Consider the following 17,398-nt stretch of genomic DNA (forward strand, 5'->3'; position numbering starts at 1 on the left):
TTTCTCTTTTCTCTGTTGCCCCTCCCTAAGACCAACCATAATCTCCTTTATGACTAAAGCAACATGTACGACCATTTCTGAGGAATATTCGTGCTCAACCATCCCGATCAGAAACCCTAGAATACGCTTTTACCATTCACCGATTTTAGATAACCGCAACACCCCATACCGAACAATCTACGACATTTTTCAACACGTATTAGTTGAGATTTTTAACCATCAAAGACAAAGATGTTTGTCGAGCTTAAGTTTTTTTTTTCTTTCTTCCTAACTAGAAGTTATCAGTGTAATAAATTATATTTCCTTATTTTGGATTTTTTTAATGAGAAATCTAAAATGATCAATGCACATCAATTCAGTATATGTTCGATCTAACATTTTTGATAAATACGTCAACTAATTTATTACAATTAGAGTAACCAAAGACAAACTATCTGTGTGTTATCCATTCTATGCACGCGACTCACTGGGTATTATTGTTCTTAATTTTAAAAATGAGAAAAATCTGAAACGTATAATACTACTTATCATTTTGAAAATCAGTTATTGAAATTAATGTTTGACAATAAAATTGACAAATGGTAAATATAATATCTGTAAATGTATGATTATAGATCACTATATAAAAAAATATTATGAAATAATGTGACGATAACCATTTCCACGAATCCACTTTATCGAAAAAGAACCATATGATCGTGGTGTGTCAACTGTTGCATTTTCCATTTCGATTTACTGAGGCATTCTGAATGACTCCTGGAACATGTCCGCGAGATACACTAATTATTATGCCTCGGATTCTGTAACAGACTCATATAACATCCTTTTTAGATACACTAGCCATGTCGGCCCCGTATTATGGTTACAAACGTAACTGAATCCTACCACATCATGCTGGTCAAATACAAGTGATCCATGGTCTCGTATAACGAGATACATTTTCATAGAGACATTATTAGGCATGCAAGCCTTACTTTTCGTCTCGGACACGTCCCAACAAACTCGAAAGAGACTTAATCTCATGATCTAAGCAAAAGAGTCAGGAAAAATCCTCAAATAAGGCACAAGCCCCCCATTTTTCTTCTTTTCAAACACGCTCAGGGCTAGTAATTTGAGTCTGATTCACACAATCATTCCAAAAAACCTAGATAATCATCCATAAGCTCTGGATGCTCATCATATGTGTTAGAGCACTGCTCGGTCGAACTCGCAAGCGTTGCTATCTCAAGCTTGTTGTCAAGTTTAGTTGCCAAAACTATAAGTCTTGATTTCTAGTCTACTCATAGCTAAGTCTCGGACTAGGATAGAAAGTGCAGTTGAGCTCTAGACTCCATGGCGATCATCATACAAAGACGAAGAACTACTCAAGGAACTAGTGGAACTTCATCGATTAAAAGGTATGTGGAGACTTGAACTTCTCTATCACTCAAAAGTCTATCTACTCTATCTCCTATCTTGAGAAAAAAAGTCGTATTGCTATATAGACTATCATTATACACATTTGTTATTTCGAGCCGAGTTTATCTCTCTAATATTTTTCTCGAAAATGTGTTGGTAAGCTTTTGCTTTGGCCAAGTTCATCTTTACTAGTGACGAAAGTCATATTAGTTTCAATTACTTGAAAATCGCTTTGACGAAAAATAACTTGTGAACAACAACTATATAACGTCCTCTAAGAATGTTTCAATGATTGAAATGAGAGTTTAGAATATAACCTTGAAAGGATATAAACATTGTGTGATAACTCATACGTGTGTAAGTCCTTATTCCTTGAACCAAAGTATGCGTACTTTGCTGCTCAGGAAAACCGGAACTGAAGTCCGCGTACCAGTACGCGCACTGTCGAAAGTTCACATCCCGTGAATTTTTGCTGGAGTTTGTGAACTGAAAACAAACTTATTCCGGGTACTTAAGTCCGCGTACCAGTATGCGTACTTAAGTGGGTTAGTTTCTAAAAGCGATTATTCGTGAACTTAAACTTATATAAACTAAGGAATGCATACTTGCAAACTGTGGGTATAAAGTTCATGAATTGATTCGAGTGAAACAAATCATTTTTGCTTCAATTATGTCTTTTATACTTCTATGAGATCTAAGCAATTGAAAAACTCTCTAACTAGTTTTCTTGAGTCATTTGAACTAGTTATGGTGAATATGAATATGGTTGATATAAAAGTGCTCATATGGCTAACCATTTGGTTAACTACTGTTGAACCAACTAAGTGTACATGTTTAGGTACGGTTACACAAACCTAAATAAACATGCATTTCATTTGTGTGTAACAAGCTAAGTTTGATCTAACGGTTGAAAGATATTAGCTTGAATCTAATCAGGTTTTCATCTAACGGTGAATATTGAATGCTTTGTTACCAAGGTAACTTAGATTGCTAACCCTGATTTGAAAGACTATATAAAGGAGAACTCTAACAACTGGGAAACCTAATCCCCACACCTTCTGCGTGATACTAGTTGTATTATCTAGAGTCGATTCTCCTTTGACCTTAGGTTTCTATCGAGACCTTGTAGGTTAACGACTTGAAGATTTCATTGGGATAGTGAAGCCAGACCCAACTATTTTTTCTGTAGTTGCGTGATCTGATCTTTTTGTTTCTATCGTATTAAGTACAATCGTAAGATTGGCTTGAGATTGATTTCTCCGATAGGCAAGCTATAAAAGAAGTCACAAACATCTTCGTCTCATCATTTGTGATTTCGCAATATCTTGTTTCGCTAGTCGATTAAGATTATTGTGAGGTGATTGATAATTTTAGGTTGTTCTTCGGGAATATAAGTCCGGGTTATCAATTGGTTCTTGTTCACCTTGATTTATCAAAAAACGGAACAAAACTTGTAGGTATTTCTGTAGGAGACGGATTTATCTATTACCGTAAACTTTTCTTTGTGATACAAATTTGTTTATTAAAGTCTTCGACTTTGGGTCGTAGCAACTCTTAGTTGTGGGTGAGATCAGCTAAGGGAATCAAGTGCATAGTATCTTGCTGGGATCAGAGACGTAAAAAGCGCAACTGTACCTTGGATAAGTGTGAGATTGATTGGGGTTCAACTACAGTCCATACCGAAGTTAGTTTGTAGTAGGCTAGTGTCTGTAGCGGCTTAATACAGTGTGTGTTCAATTTGGACTAGGTCCCGGGGTTTTTCTGCATTTGCGGTTTCCTCGTTAACAAAACTTCTGGTGTCTGTGTTATTTCTTTTTCGCATTATATTTGGTTATATAATTGAAATATCACAGGTTGTGCGTTGAATCGATCAATTGGGAAATCCAACCTTTGGTTGTTGATTGAAATTGATTGATCCTTGAACATTGGACTTTGGTACCGTTCAAGTGATTTCTCTTATATTCAATTAGACTCGCTGATTTCTATTTGCTTGAGTAAGTATTGAATCGAGAAAGTGAGATATAACTCTTTTATATACTTTCATTAAGATTGAGTCTGACTGTCTAGTTGATTCTCTTAAAAGTATATTGGAGTTTGTCCATACAGATTGCTAAGCGAAATATTGGGTGTGGTTGTTAGACCCCCGCTTTTTCAATTGGTATCAGAGCAGGCAAACAAGTTTAAAGACCTTACAAGTCTGTGTTTGTAGCGATCTGACTCTATGGACAGGAATTCTTTATCCATAAACGTACCACCAGTCTTTGATGGCTCAAACTACTTATGGTGGAAAATCGCTATCCGTGCTTTTCTTCAAGCTCGTGATTTTCAAACATGGGTACATGTTGTTAATGGCTATGATCCTCCGGTTAATACATATGGCGATGTATCTATACCTAAGGATATTGGTATATATAGTCCGGAAGAAATCCTTGCTGCAAAGCAAAACTATGACGGCTTAAATGATATCATACATTCCATTACCCCAGATCTTCAGCACCATGTGTCTACGTGCACAAAGTCTAAAGAAGCCTGGGATATCTTAGAAACAGTATTTGAAGGGAATACCAGTGAGAAAGAAGCTAGGCTTCAAAACCTAAATTTTGAGTGGGAAAACCTTTGTATGGTAGATGAAGAAACATTTGATGAGTTTAATCACAAAGTGTCTGAAATTGTTAATTGATAGGTGTCTAAAACACCTTCATATTTATCTATTGTTTATGCTTTCTTTGCTAAGTTTTCTTGTAAATTATGTATCTTATGTTTGTTTTTGAGTATTTAGGTACTTTGGAGTCATTTGGAACAAAATAAGGGGAGACGTCGCTTAAAAGGCAAAAAGGTGCAAATGCGGTTGGAGGTGGATTATTTCTCATTATTTTCTTTTATTTCTTCATCTCTGTCTGAAAAGTATGTCGGCTTTAGTGATGCAATTTCTGTTTGAAAAGTATGACAACTTTAGTGATGAATAGACATTGAAGAGCAGAAGTGGATATGAGAAGTAAAATACGACTATTGTTGGTGAAAGAATTCGAAGAAGAGAAAAAGCGGAATTTCTCACATGCAGATGCTATTGGAAGCACAATGGAGCAAAAGGAGTTGTCATTCTTTAAGGGCACGTATCAACACTTAGGGTGCCTAGAGTCATCTGGGTAAACCCCTTAGCCAATTCACCTGAGTGGTTGTATCATGTCAGCTTCTCTTACCCTAAAAATCAGAGAATAGTTTATCTTCTCATTATTTCCCACTCTACCTGAAACCGAGAGAAAATGGTTGCGCCGTATTTCAGAGAGATCGAGAAATTTGAGCTGTGGATAAGACTGAAATGGTGATGTTGTTAGGAGAATGAACTGATGATGCTGTTGCGCAGAATGGTTGGCAATGAAGTTGCCAGTGAATGGAAAATAAAAGTTGCAGTGTTAATGGCGCAACATAACATATGGCCTGAGATGATGGTCTGTGATGTTCAGTGGAGTCGATGGGTTTTAGAAGATGCAGGCATGAATTAAAGCTAGTGATGTCAACAACTAAGTGGTGATACAGGTCGATATTGATATGGACAGAATGCATAGAAGAAATGGGATTGGTAGTGTTGCTGATTATGGTGAGACAGGCGCGAGATTGGCTTGAGATTGACCAAGGGTAAAAGGGAAATGATGCACGATCATTGTGCAACACTGAGAATGGCCTGTGCAAGATTGCAACAACCTTGGCCTAGACTCTACCAGTTAGCTCATTCAGCCAAGTTAGATGCTGACTCGGTATGACTCGGTGTTTGACCCGAGTTAACTCAGTTGACCTGAGGTTTGACCGGTGACCGGGTGGACTTTGCCGTCACCTGAACTACTCTTCCAGCAACTTCCGGCCATTTCCGGCGGCGATTTGGAAAAGTTTCTACATGGGTTTTTCTCACTTTTGGGTCCCGTGGATTTTCATCTAATGGACTTTGAAGACTAGACCTAATTTTGGAACAAGAGGAGCTATAAAAGAGAATACTTCTACAACTTTTAGGACGTATTCTAATTGGAGCTAAGGAGAGAGTCGCTTTTGTTTACACAACTAGAGTTTGCTTTCGTATTTATTTTTTATCTTCTTTATTTGATTATTTATTATGATGAACTCCATAGATGTGAGTAGCTAAATCTTATATTATTGGTTAAGGATATAGTCTTATATCTACAACTTGTGCTTGATTAATGCATTAGTTTTCTCTCTTGATTATCGTTCAAATCTCTATTGTTTTAATGATCACATGATTGATGTATTGTGATAGGACTTAGATGTTTGGTTAGTTAAGTGGCCAATTAATTGAGCTTGCATCCTTGTCCAAAGCTATTTTAGGGTTTTTCATCAAGCGATAACCCCGAATACAAGAGCATGATATGATTACGGTTTATAGTGATACACTCTTGTAATCATATGTAGAGTTGACCTTTGTCCGAATTTTCATGCGCAATGTATAACAATTGCATTGATTAGCCTATTTACAAAACTTAATGCTCCTGGGAATTGAACTTAATTAGCGCAAGGCGTTAGGTTATTCTTTAGGTAGAATTCACATACGCAACTCTAATGTGTATGTTGTTGAACTTAGGAAATTAATAGATTATCTTGCTCTCTTGATTCTCTAGGCTTTTGATAATAAAATATATTAAATTGTAATTCTAATCATGAATGCAAGCACTTGTTTAAGATAGAAGAGGAATTCCTTGACCAATATATTTTTCTCATTGATTACATTCTACTATTTACTTTGCTTTTAATTTAATTCATATTGCTTTATAAAATCAGAAATCCCCCTAATTGGTTACTTAGGAAATTGAATACGTATTAACTACAATTTCCTCTATGTGGAAACGAACTCTTTCTTATCATATACTTTAGAAAAGTGAAATTATTTTTGACGCATACGACAGCGATCAAATTTTGAATACATCTAGTTATTAAGTTTTTAGTTTCTTATCATCATTTCTGCTTTTTGTTTCTTGTTTCGTTTTTCTTACTTGTGTTGTGAGAATTGTTTTTCAGGTACCTATTCCCTAGCTTCTGAAGATTGGAACTATCCAAGGTGCGGGATAGCTACTCGAAGAGGCACAATACTCCAACCAAGTCAAGACACGACGGAAGAACAAGAGTTAGAAGTGGAAGAAGAGTTACAACTAGAAGAAAAACAAGAGGTTCCATTCGTAGAAGAACCACTAGTTGAAGAAGAAGAAGCAATGGGTGATGCAAATCGTACACTCAAGGACTTGGCTTCTCACAATTTGGATACACAACAATGGTGTATTCAAACAAACTCTACTTTCGAGATCAAGCCGGGGTTTCTTAGAGAATTACCAAAGTTCCATGGCATTGTGAATGAAGACCCAAACAAGCATCTTATGGACTTCCACACCATTTTCACGGCCATTCTTCCAACGGATAATGATGCGGATGGTGCAATGTTGAAAGTTTTCCGATTCTCTTTGGCGGATAGTGCTAAGGATTGGTTGTATTATTTGCCTTCCGGAAGTTTCACAACATGGAATGGGTTGAAGAAACTCTTTTTAGAGAGATATTTTCCAGCATCAAAGGCTACTCAAATTTGCAAGGATATTTGCGGGATGAAGCAAAATGTGAGAGAATCTTTATATGAATGTTGGGAACGATACAAGTGATTGGTGGAAAGCTGTCCTCACCACCAATTTAGTGACGCTATGATAATCCAATACTTCTATGAAGGACTCCAAACAAGTGATAGGAATCTTCTTGACGCTGCGGGTGGTGGTGTACTAGTGAACAAAACGGTGGCACAAGCTAGAGAGTTGATTGAGAATATGGCAGCGAACTCGCGACAATTTTCAAGTCGTGGTTCATATGTGCTTCTTAGGAGAGTAAATGAAGTGAGCGAGGTCGAGGAACTTCGTCAACAAATGGGTAACATGACGGCAATGATGAAACAAGTTGCAGCCACGGTGATACCAAGTTCTCTTCAAGGGTATGAAGACTCCAATGAACAAGCTAATGTTGTCTTTCCAAATCAACAAAGACGGTATGATCCCTACTCCAACACTTACAATCCGGGATGGAGAGATCACCCCAATTTTAGCTATGCCAACAAGCAAGGAGCGGTTCAGCAACCTACTTTCAACCGTCCGAGTGGATTTCAACCACAACAACAACAATTTCAGCAACAACAATTTCCACAACAACAACAACAACCTCAAAATCAGGGGTCAAATATGAAAGAGTTGCTGAAATCTTTTATGCAAAGAACAGAGAGTACGGTTAACGAGTTGCAAACTCAAGTTGGTTCTATGGCTATTGAGTTGAATCAGTTGAAGGAACAAAATGGTGGGAAACTCCCTTCTCAACCTATCAACCCAAAAGAGGGTGTCAATGCAATTACGTTGAGAATTGGTACACAACTTGTGCAACCCGAAGTTACTGATTCGGGCAAGGTGGAAACACCAAAGGAACCTGTTTTGGAGGAGAAAAATGAGGATTCTCCCCAAACTTCTGAGGTACCTATTTCTAACTCTAAAACTCCGGTTTCTACTTATGTTTCTCCTATACCTTTTCCTTGTAGATTTGCAAATTCCAAGAAGGCGGAACTAGAAAAGGAGATTTTAGATGTTCTCAAGAAGATCAATGTGAACATACCACTTATAGATGCAATCAAGCAAGTTCCAAAGTATGCAAAGGTGTTAAAGTACTTGTGTACCAACAATCAAAGGCTCAAAGATAATGAAGTGCTAAGTGTGGGGGAGAATGCTTCGGCAATCTTACAACACAAACTCCCACTTAAGTGCAAGGATCCCGGTAGCTTTGACATTCCCGTCACAATTGGTAACACCACATTTAACAAAGCTATGTTGGACTTAGGTGCATCCGTTAATGTTATGCCTGCATCTATGTATAACTCACTCGATCTTGGTCCTCTTAAAAAGGCTGGAATTGTATTGCAATTAGCCGATCGCTCTAATGTTTACCCAATGGGTATTGTTGAGGATGTTATTGTGCAGGTTAATCAACTAGTATTTCCAGCTGACTTTTGCATGTTAGAGATGGATGAAGGTTCACCGGACTCATCTCTTCCATTGCTACTTGGGAGTCCCTCCATGAAAACGGCAAAAACCATTATTGATGTGGACAAGGAAACGCTAACTATGGAGTTTGATGGAAAAATAATACGTTTCAACATTTTCGAGACGATGAGATATCCTAGTGATGTCCACTCTTGTTTCTCCATTGATGTGATGGATACATTGGCGCAACAAATGTTTGATTTGAATGGTGTTAATACTTTGGAAAACGTGCTCACTACACCCATTGATAATGGTTTGGAGTATGGTGATGAGATTAAAGAAACCATTGGTTCTCTTGACTCATTACCGGAAACATCAGCAATTAAGAATATTTCATATGCTTCTTTACCTTGCAATGATGAAAAGCTTGTGCCTTCTATTGTTAAATCTCCAAAGTTAGAATTGAAACCTCTTCCAAGTCACTTAAAGTACTTGTACTTGGGTGATAACGAAGAATTACCTGTGATTGTTTCTAATGAGCTTAGTGAATTACAGGAGCAAAAACTTCTAAGGGTGCTAAGGACGTACAAGATGGCCATAGGATGGAAAATTGCCGATATCAAGGGTATAAGCCATGCCGTGTGTATGCACAAGATCCGATTGGAAGACGATGCAAAGCCTACAAGGGAAGCGCAACGTCGTTTGAACCCTCCCATGATGGAAGTTGTGAAAAAGGATATACTCAAGCTTTTGGACTTGTGTGTTATCTACCCCATATCTGATAGCAAGTGGATGAGCCCGGTACAAGTGGTACCAAAGAAATCAGGTGTGACGGTGGTGGAGAATGATAAGAATGAACTTGTCCCAACTCGTGTGCAAACCGGTTGGAGGGTTTGTATTGATTATAGAAAATTGAATGCCACCACTAGGAAGGATCACTTTCCATTACCTTTTATTGGTCAAATGCTTGAACGTTTAGCTGGACACTCTTACTATTGCTTCCTTGATGGCTATTCAGGTTACAATCAGATTGTGATAGCACCGGAAGATTAAGATAAAACCACTTTCACTTTTCCTTTCGGTACTTTTGCTTATAGAAGGATTCCTTTTGGCTTATGCAATGCTCCATCTACCTTCCAAAGGTGTATGGTAAGTATTTTCTCAGAATATGTTGAAAACATAATCGAAGTCTTCATGGATGACTTTAGTGTCTTTGGTGATTCATTTGGCCTTTGCTTGCACAATTTATCATTAATCCTTGAACGATGTGTTGAAACAAACCTTGTGCTGAATTGGGAGAAGTGCCATTTCATGGTAACTCATGGCATAGTTTTAGGCCATATAATATCTTCTAAAGGCTTGGAAGTCGATAAATCTAAGATAGACCTTATTTGTGCTCTAAACCCTCCCACTACGGTGAGAGGGATACACTATTTTCTTGGTCATGCAAGTTTTTATCGTAGATTCATCAAGGACTTTTCCAAGATAGCATCACCACTTTGCAATTTATTGCAAAAAGATGTGGTTTTTAACTTTGATGATAAGTGTGTGGCGGCATTCAATCGTTTGAAAGAACTTTTGATTTCAGCCATTAAACCACCGATTGGAGAAAGCTTTTTGAGCTCATGTGTGATGCAAGTGATTATGCGGTTGGTGCGGTGCTTGGGCAGCGTGTGGGAAAGATACCTCATGCCATTTATTATTCTTCTAGGACACTCAACGAATCTCAACAAAATTACACAACCACTGAAAAAGAGTTGTTAGCCATTGTTTTTGCTTTAGAAAAGTTTCGGTCTTATCTAATTGGTACAAAAGTTGTTGTCTTTTCTGATCATGCAGCACTTAGGTACTTGCTAATGAAGAAAGAGGCGAAACCGAGGCTCATACGATGGATTTTTCTCTTGCAAGAATTTGATATAGAGATCAAAGACAAGAAAGGAATTGAGAACACCGTTTCGGATCACTTGAGCCGTCTTACTGTGGACAAGGAAGCTATCCCATTGCGTGAAAGTTTCCCGGATGAGCAACTATTCTCAATTGCCTTTGGAGAACCATGGTACGCTGATATTGTTAATTACTTAGTGTCTAAACAAATCCCAAAAAACTTGTCTCGTGATGAGAGGGACAAAATTAAGAAGTTAGGAAACCAATACATATGGGATGATCCATACTTATGGAAACATTGTAGTGACCAAGTAATAAGAAGGTGCGTTCCCGAATCAGAATTTAACTCTATCTTGTATTTTTGCCATTCATATGCTTGTGGAGGACACTTTAGGAGCAAGAGAACCGCTCTCAAAGTACTAGAATGTGGTTTCTTTTGGCCAACTTTGTTTAAGGATGCACATGAATTTTGTATCACATGTGATAGGTGCCAAAGAACAGGCAATCTAGGTGCCCGAAATCAAATGCCACAAACTATTATTCAATTTTTTGAGGTTTTTGATGTATGGGGAATTGATTTTATGGGCCCTTTTGTCAATTCTAGTGGGAATTATTATATCTTGCTTGTTGTTGATTATGTCTCGAAATGGGTGGAAGCTAAGGCCACCCCAACTAATGATTCTAAAGTTGTTTCAGATTTTGTGCAAACAAATATTTTTGCAAGGTTCGGAATTCCAAGGGCTATAATTAGCGATGGAGGCTCACACTTCAAAAACAGTTTCTTGCAAAACTTGTTAAGGAAGTATAATGTGTCGCATAGGATTGCAACACCTTACCATCCACAAACAAATGGACAAGTCGAGGTTTCCAACCGGGAGGTGAAATCCATTCTTGAGAAGACGGTGAATCCAACAAGGAAAGATTGGAGCATGCGACTTAACGATGGTTTGTGGGCGTATAGAACCGCATACATGACACCTATCGGGATGTCTCCCTTTAGGCTTGTGTATGGTAAACCTTGTCACTTACCCGTAGAAATTGAGCATAAGGCGTTTTGGGCTATTAAGCGATGCAATATGGAGTTGGATGGTGCTGGAAGGCAAAGGAAGTTACAACTCCAAGAGTTAGAGGAGATTCGCAATGATGCATTTGAAAGTTCACGGATTTACAAGGAAAATACTAAAGCATTTCATGATAGTATGATTATAAAGAAACAATTTTGCATTGGGCAGAAAGTGCTTTTGTTTAATTCTCGTTTGCAATTATTTCCGGGTAAATTAAGGTCACGTTGGATTGGACCTTTTATTGTGACTAATGTGTTTTCTCATGGTGCAGTGGAAATTCGTAGTTTAGCTACAGGAAATGAGCTTAAAATGAATGGGCACCGGCTGAAACCATATTATGAGAACTTCTCTTCGGAAGTCGTGGAAGGAGTTAACCTTGTGGAAGTACTCCCTCTGGAGGAGTGATTGGAGTTGCAAGTCGGGCTGACGACTTTAAACCAAGCGCTAAGTGGGAGGCAACCCACCGATTTTGTATCTTTATCTTTATCTTTTTATTTTAAGCATTTTATCTTTGTTTTTGCATATCATTTGCGGAATTTCCCACCTTGAACTTTACTTTGAATGACTTGATTTATATTGAGGACAATGTAAAGTTTAAGTGTGGGGGAGCATTTATATGTTTGTATAATTAGTTGATTTGATGCCTTTATTAGTTGATTTGATGTCTTTAGTGGAAAAATTAGAAGAAAAAAAACTAAAAAAAACAAAAAAAAATTTTGAAAAATAGAAGAAAAATAGAAGAAAAACAAGAAAAACTTGCTTTATTAACTCCAAAGTCTAGAAACTTGTGCCTTACACTAATGGAAACATCGTGGTTGTAGGAGTTGAGGAACCCGTTAGTAGAGTCTATTCATATGAAAACGAACAAAATGTGAAAATAAATAATATGTTAGTTGTCACCATATCTCGGAGTCGTTACCATATCACGTTCTATTTTTATTTTTTCCATATTTATATATTGTTTCTCTAAGTGAATTGGTGGGGCACGAACATCGAATTGTTATCACTGCTAGGATGAAATAGAGTGATTGAGTTACTAGAAAAAAAGAAAGAAGAGACCGACCAATTGACCAAAATAAATAAACATGACACTTGGATAAAGCATTATTTGTGTGTTCTCCCTGTCTCCGTCGCCTAAGCAAGCGTGGAGTGCAGGATCCAAGGGAACTATCATGTAATTTGCTGACAAGAAACATGCGCTTGGATCCACAAGATCCAATCATGATGTCAATGGAAAAAAAATGGAAAAAAAGAAAAAGAAAAAGATTATTATTGTGTTGAATAAAATCGATTACTGGTTCCCTTGTATATGCCAGTGAATTGATCTAGAATTAAGTTTGTTGACCGCTGGTTCCCTTGTATATGCCAGTCGTGTTGATATTAGTATTCGGACCAGTATCTCAATCCAATAGGATTTTCAGGTTTGTTTTGGCAGTGACCTTCAGACAGATATGGGAAACACCGTTCACCTTAGTCAACAGTTCGCCACCATCTACTTTCTATATCCATCTTCTTAATATTTTCATGTGATTGTGGTTGATTCGATTCCGAGTATTTTGGTTGTATTAACTTTCTGATAAAGCTTTACTACTAATTTATGAATTGGATTTGAAAGTGGGTACTTCCTCTTGTAATCATTGATAGTATGCTAAGTACAAAATGTTTAGTGTCATTCATAGACTTTTCACAGGTAGTTGGAATTTGGAAGAAAAGGTTTTGTAGGTACACCTCTTGTAAACCTTCACGAGACTATAACTCGTCCACTAGGGACACCTAGGGGTTCAAAGGCCTGTTATTCATGCTAAGAGTAACCGTATCCTCAGCGGCACGGAGTTGTATGTATGTTTTATAATTATTTTGTTTGATTTGCTCAAGGACTAGCAAAGTCTAAGTGTGGGGGAATTTGATAGGTGTCTATAACACCTTAATATTTATCTATTGTTTATGTTTTTTTTGCTAAGTTTTCTTGTAAATTATGTATCTTATGTTTGTTTTTGAGTATTTAGGTACTTTGGAGTCATTTGGAACAAAAGAAGGGGAGACGTCGCTTAAAAGGCAAAAAGATGCAAATGATGTTGGAGGCGGATTATTTCTCATTATTTGCTTTTATTTCTTCATCTCTGTCTGAAAAGTATGTCGTCTTTAGTGATGCAATTTCTGTCTGAAAAGCATGACAACTTTAGTGATGAATAGACATTGAAGAGGAGAAGTGGATATGAGAAGTAAAAGATGACTATTGTTGGTGAAATAATTCGAAGAAGAGAAAAAGCGGCATTTCTCACATACATATGCTATTGGAAGCACAATGGAGGAAAAGGATTTGTCATTCTTTGGGGGCACGTATCAACACTTAGGGTGCCTAGAGTCATCTGGTTACCCCTTTAGCCAATTCACCTGAGTGGTTGTATCATGTCAGCTTCTCTTACCCTAAAAATCAGAGAAGAGTTTATCTTCTCATTTCCCACTCTACCTGAAACCGAGAGAAAATGGTTGCGTCGTATTTCAGAGAGATCGAGAAATTTGAGCTGTGGATAACACTGAGATGATGATGTTGTTAGGAGAGTGAACTGATGATGCTGTTGCGCAGAATGGTTGGCATTGAAGTTGCCAGTGAATGGAAAATAAAAGTTGCAGTGTTAATGGCGCAACATAACATATGGCCTGAGATGATGATCTGTGATGTTCAGTGGAGTCGATGGGTTTTAGAAGATGCAGGCATGAATTAAAGCTGGTGATGTTAACAACTAAGTGGTGATACAGGTCGAGATTGATATGGACTGAATGCATAGAAGAAATGGGACTGGTAGTGTTGCTGATTATGGTGAGACAGGCGAGAGACTGGCTTGAGATTGACCAAGGGCAAAAGGGAAATGTTGCACGATCATTGTGCAACACTGAGAATGGCCTGTGCAAGATTTCAACAGCCTTGGCCTAGACTCTACCAGTTAGCTCATTCAGCCAAGTTAGATGCTGACTCGGTATGACTCGGTGTTTGACCCGAGTTAACTCAGTTGACCTGAGGTTTGACCGGTGACCGGGTGGACTTTGCCGGTCACCTGAACTACTCTTCCAGCAACTTCCGGTCATTTCCGACGACGATTTGGAAAAGTTTCTACATGGGTTTTTCTCACTTTTGGGCCACATGGATTTTCATCTAATGGACTTTGAAGACTAGACCTAATTTTGGAACAAGAGGAGCTATAAAAGAGAAGAACTCTACAACTTTTAGGACGTATTCTACTTGGAGCTAAGGAGAGAGTCGCTTTTGTTTACACAACTAAGGTTTGCTTTCGTATTTATTTTTCATCTTCCTTATTTGATTATTGATTATGATGAACTCCATAGATATGAGTAGATAAATCTTATATTATTGGTTAAGGATGTAGTCCTATATCTACAACTTGTGCTTGATTAATGCATTAGTTTTCTCTCTTGATTATCGTTCAAATCTCTATTGTTTTAATAATCACATGATTGATGTATTGTGATAAGACTTAGATGTTTGGTTAGTTAAGTGGCCAATTAATTGAACTTGCATCCTTGTCCATAGCTATTTTAGGATTTTTCATCAAGCGATAACCCCGAATACAAGAGCATGATATGATTACGGATTGTAGCGATACACTCTTGTAATCATATGTAGAGTTGACCTTTGTCCGAATTGTCATGCGAAATGTATGACAATTGCATTGATTAGCCTATTTCCAAAACTTAATGCTCCTGGGAATTGAACATAATTAGCGCAAGGCGTTAGGTTATTCTTTAGGTAGAACTCACATACGCAACTCTAATGTGTATGTTGTTGAACTTAGGAAATTAATAGATTATCTTGCTCTCTTGATTCTCTAGGCTTTTGATAATAAAAGAGATTAAATTGTAATTCTAATCATGAATGCAAGCACTTGTTTAAGATAGAAGATGAATTCCTTTACCAATATATTTCTCTCATTGATTACATTCTACTATTTACTTTGCTTTTAATTTAATTCATATTGCTTTATAAAATCAGAAATCCCCCTAATTGGTTACTTAGGAAATTGAATACGTAATAAATACAATTGCCTCTCTGTGGAAGCGAACTCTTTCTTATCATATACTTTAGGAAAGTGAAATTATTTTTGACGCATACGACAGCGATTATTAATGCATCTTTTGCATTGGGTAAGACTATTCCTGAAAGGACATTGTGGTGAAAGTTCTCAGATTGCTGCCATCTAGATACGATTCTAAGAAGCATGCCAACGTTGAAAGAAATAATCTCACAACGCTATCCATAAATACTCTGGTTGGGAAGTTAAAGATCTTTCTTCATGATCATACGTCCAAGTCTAGTAAGGATGTTTCTTTCAAAGCACTAAAAAACACTAAATTACTTGATAAAAGTAAAAGTGTTTGCATCTCTGAAGATGATCTTTATGAGGTTGATTCATCAGATGAAGATCTTGACAAGTCAGTCTCCTTGATCACAAGACAATTTAGGGATGTTTTTTTGAAGAGAAGTAAACGGTTCTACAGAGATAAATCCAGGTCATCGGATAAACCCCATAATCGTATTCCTCCTAAAAATTGGGATAATGATGAAACTGATGACGAGGATATGCCTCGATGCTTTAAGTGTAAAGGTTTTGGTCATTTTGCAAATGAGTGTCCAAATCGAAAGAAATACACTGGGAACAAAGGTCTTGGTGCAACTCTTGATGAAATGTCTGACAACTATGATTCTAATGAAGATGAAAAATCAAGTGTCGCACTTTTTTGTGAAAATATTGATTTTGATAATTGTAGCAATACATACATCAATCTTGATATTCTTTCAGAAGAAAACTCAGCCAATCTGGAAGATAAAATTGACCCTCCTATTGGAAACTCTTTGTGTAATGTTTCAGGTTTCAGTATATGTCTAGCAACTTGCATATCTCAGATGCCTGAGTTATATCAAAGATTGACGTGCTCATATTGTTCACTCAAAGGTCATGAACTATCAAAGTGTTACAAGTATAAACACAAATTGACGCATGTCAACAAACTTCAACGAAGAGCAAATCGATTAGCAAACAAGCTCAAACTTGCTCAAAAGACCGCTGAGGTATGTAATATTTTGTCTTCGTCTAAGAAGTTAGTTTCCAAGGAAAAAATAAGAATTGGAAAGAAAGTTGTGGTCTAAGAACTATAAGAAACATGGTTCCATGAATTCCGATCAAAAGGGATATGATGTACAAATTATTGTTCATTCCAGCACAACTTAAATTGTGTTGGTAAGTGGGTCTTGTCTCATGTGCCTGATTAAAAAGAGACAAGATCTTGCATACCTCAGGCTTTAAGAAAAGAAAATTCTTTAGTTGTTTTGATATTTTTCTTTTGTTTAAACAAATTCTGGAATTCACGTCTATTTTCACATCTAATTGATTTTGGAAAGAACTTCCCTGTTTAGTCAATAAAAAATAGGGTTAAAATAGAAAATTCTGCCTTTTATAGGGTCGAGAGTTGTATGTTCACGAACCTGTGTGCATAAAGGTCTTGTAACCCTACATATCTTTTTCCTTCTCTAAAAACTTCTTTCATCTTGAGACTGTTTGTTGAGTTAAATAGTGATTTCCTCTCACAAACCCGTACACTCATGGATACTCCAAGCATCATTTCTTCTAATGGAAAAGATGTTGATATGACTGTTAAGTCATCAATCATGAAGGAAAAAGAAAACTCTCTGATTCCACCGACCTTGAAAAGAAAAACAAGGAATGTGAGGAAGCCAAGAGCCGTTTCTTCAAATTCTCAGAAGTTTTCTGTTGTTCTTGAAGTGTTGAAGGAGACACGAAAGGATATTTAACAGATAAAGGCTTTTGTGCTTAAGACACACGAGATTCAGAAGGCCCTGGTTCCGCATCAGTCAAGAAGGTTTATTGATATTAACTCCTATATTCATGAACTTTATGTCCCAATGGCTGTTGACGACAAGGAGTTCGGAGACGATAAAGAATTCTTCAAAGGTCTTAATGTCTAGGAAATCTTCTGATGAGAATTTTATTTCTTGTGTTTTTTAAGAAGAATAAC

Source organism: Papaver somniferum, chromosome 1, assembly GCF_003573695.1.
Source record: "Papaver somniferum cultivar HN1 chromosome 1, ASM357369v1, whole genome shotgun sequence".
Lineage (NCBI taxonomy): Eukaryota > Viridiplantae > Streptophyta > Magnoliopsida > Ranunculales > Papaveraceae > Papaver > Papaver somniferum.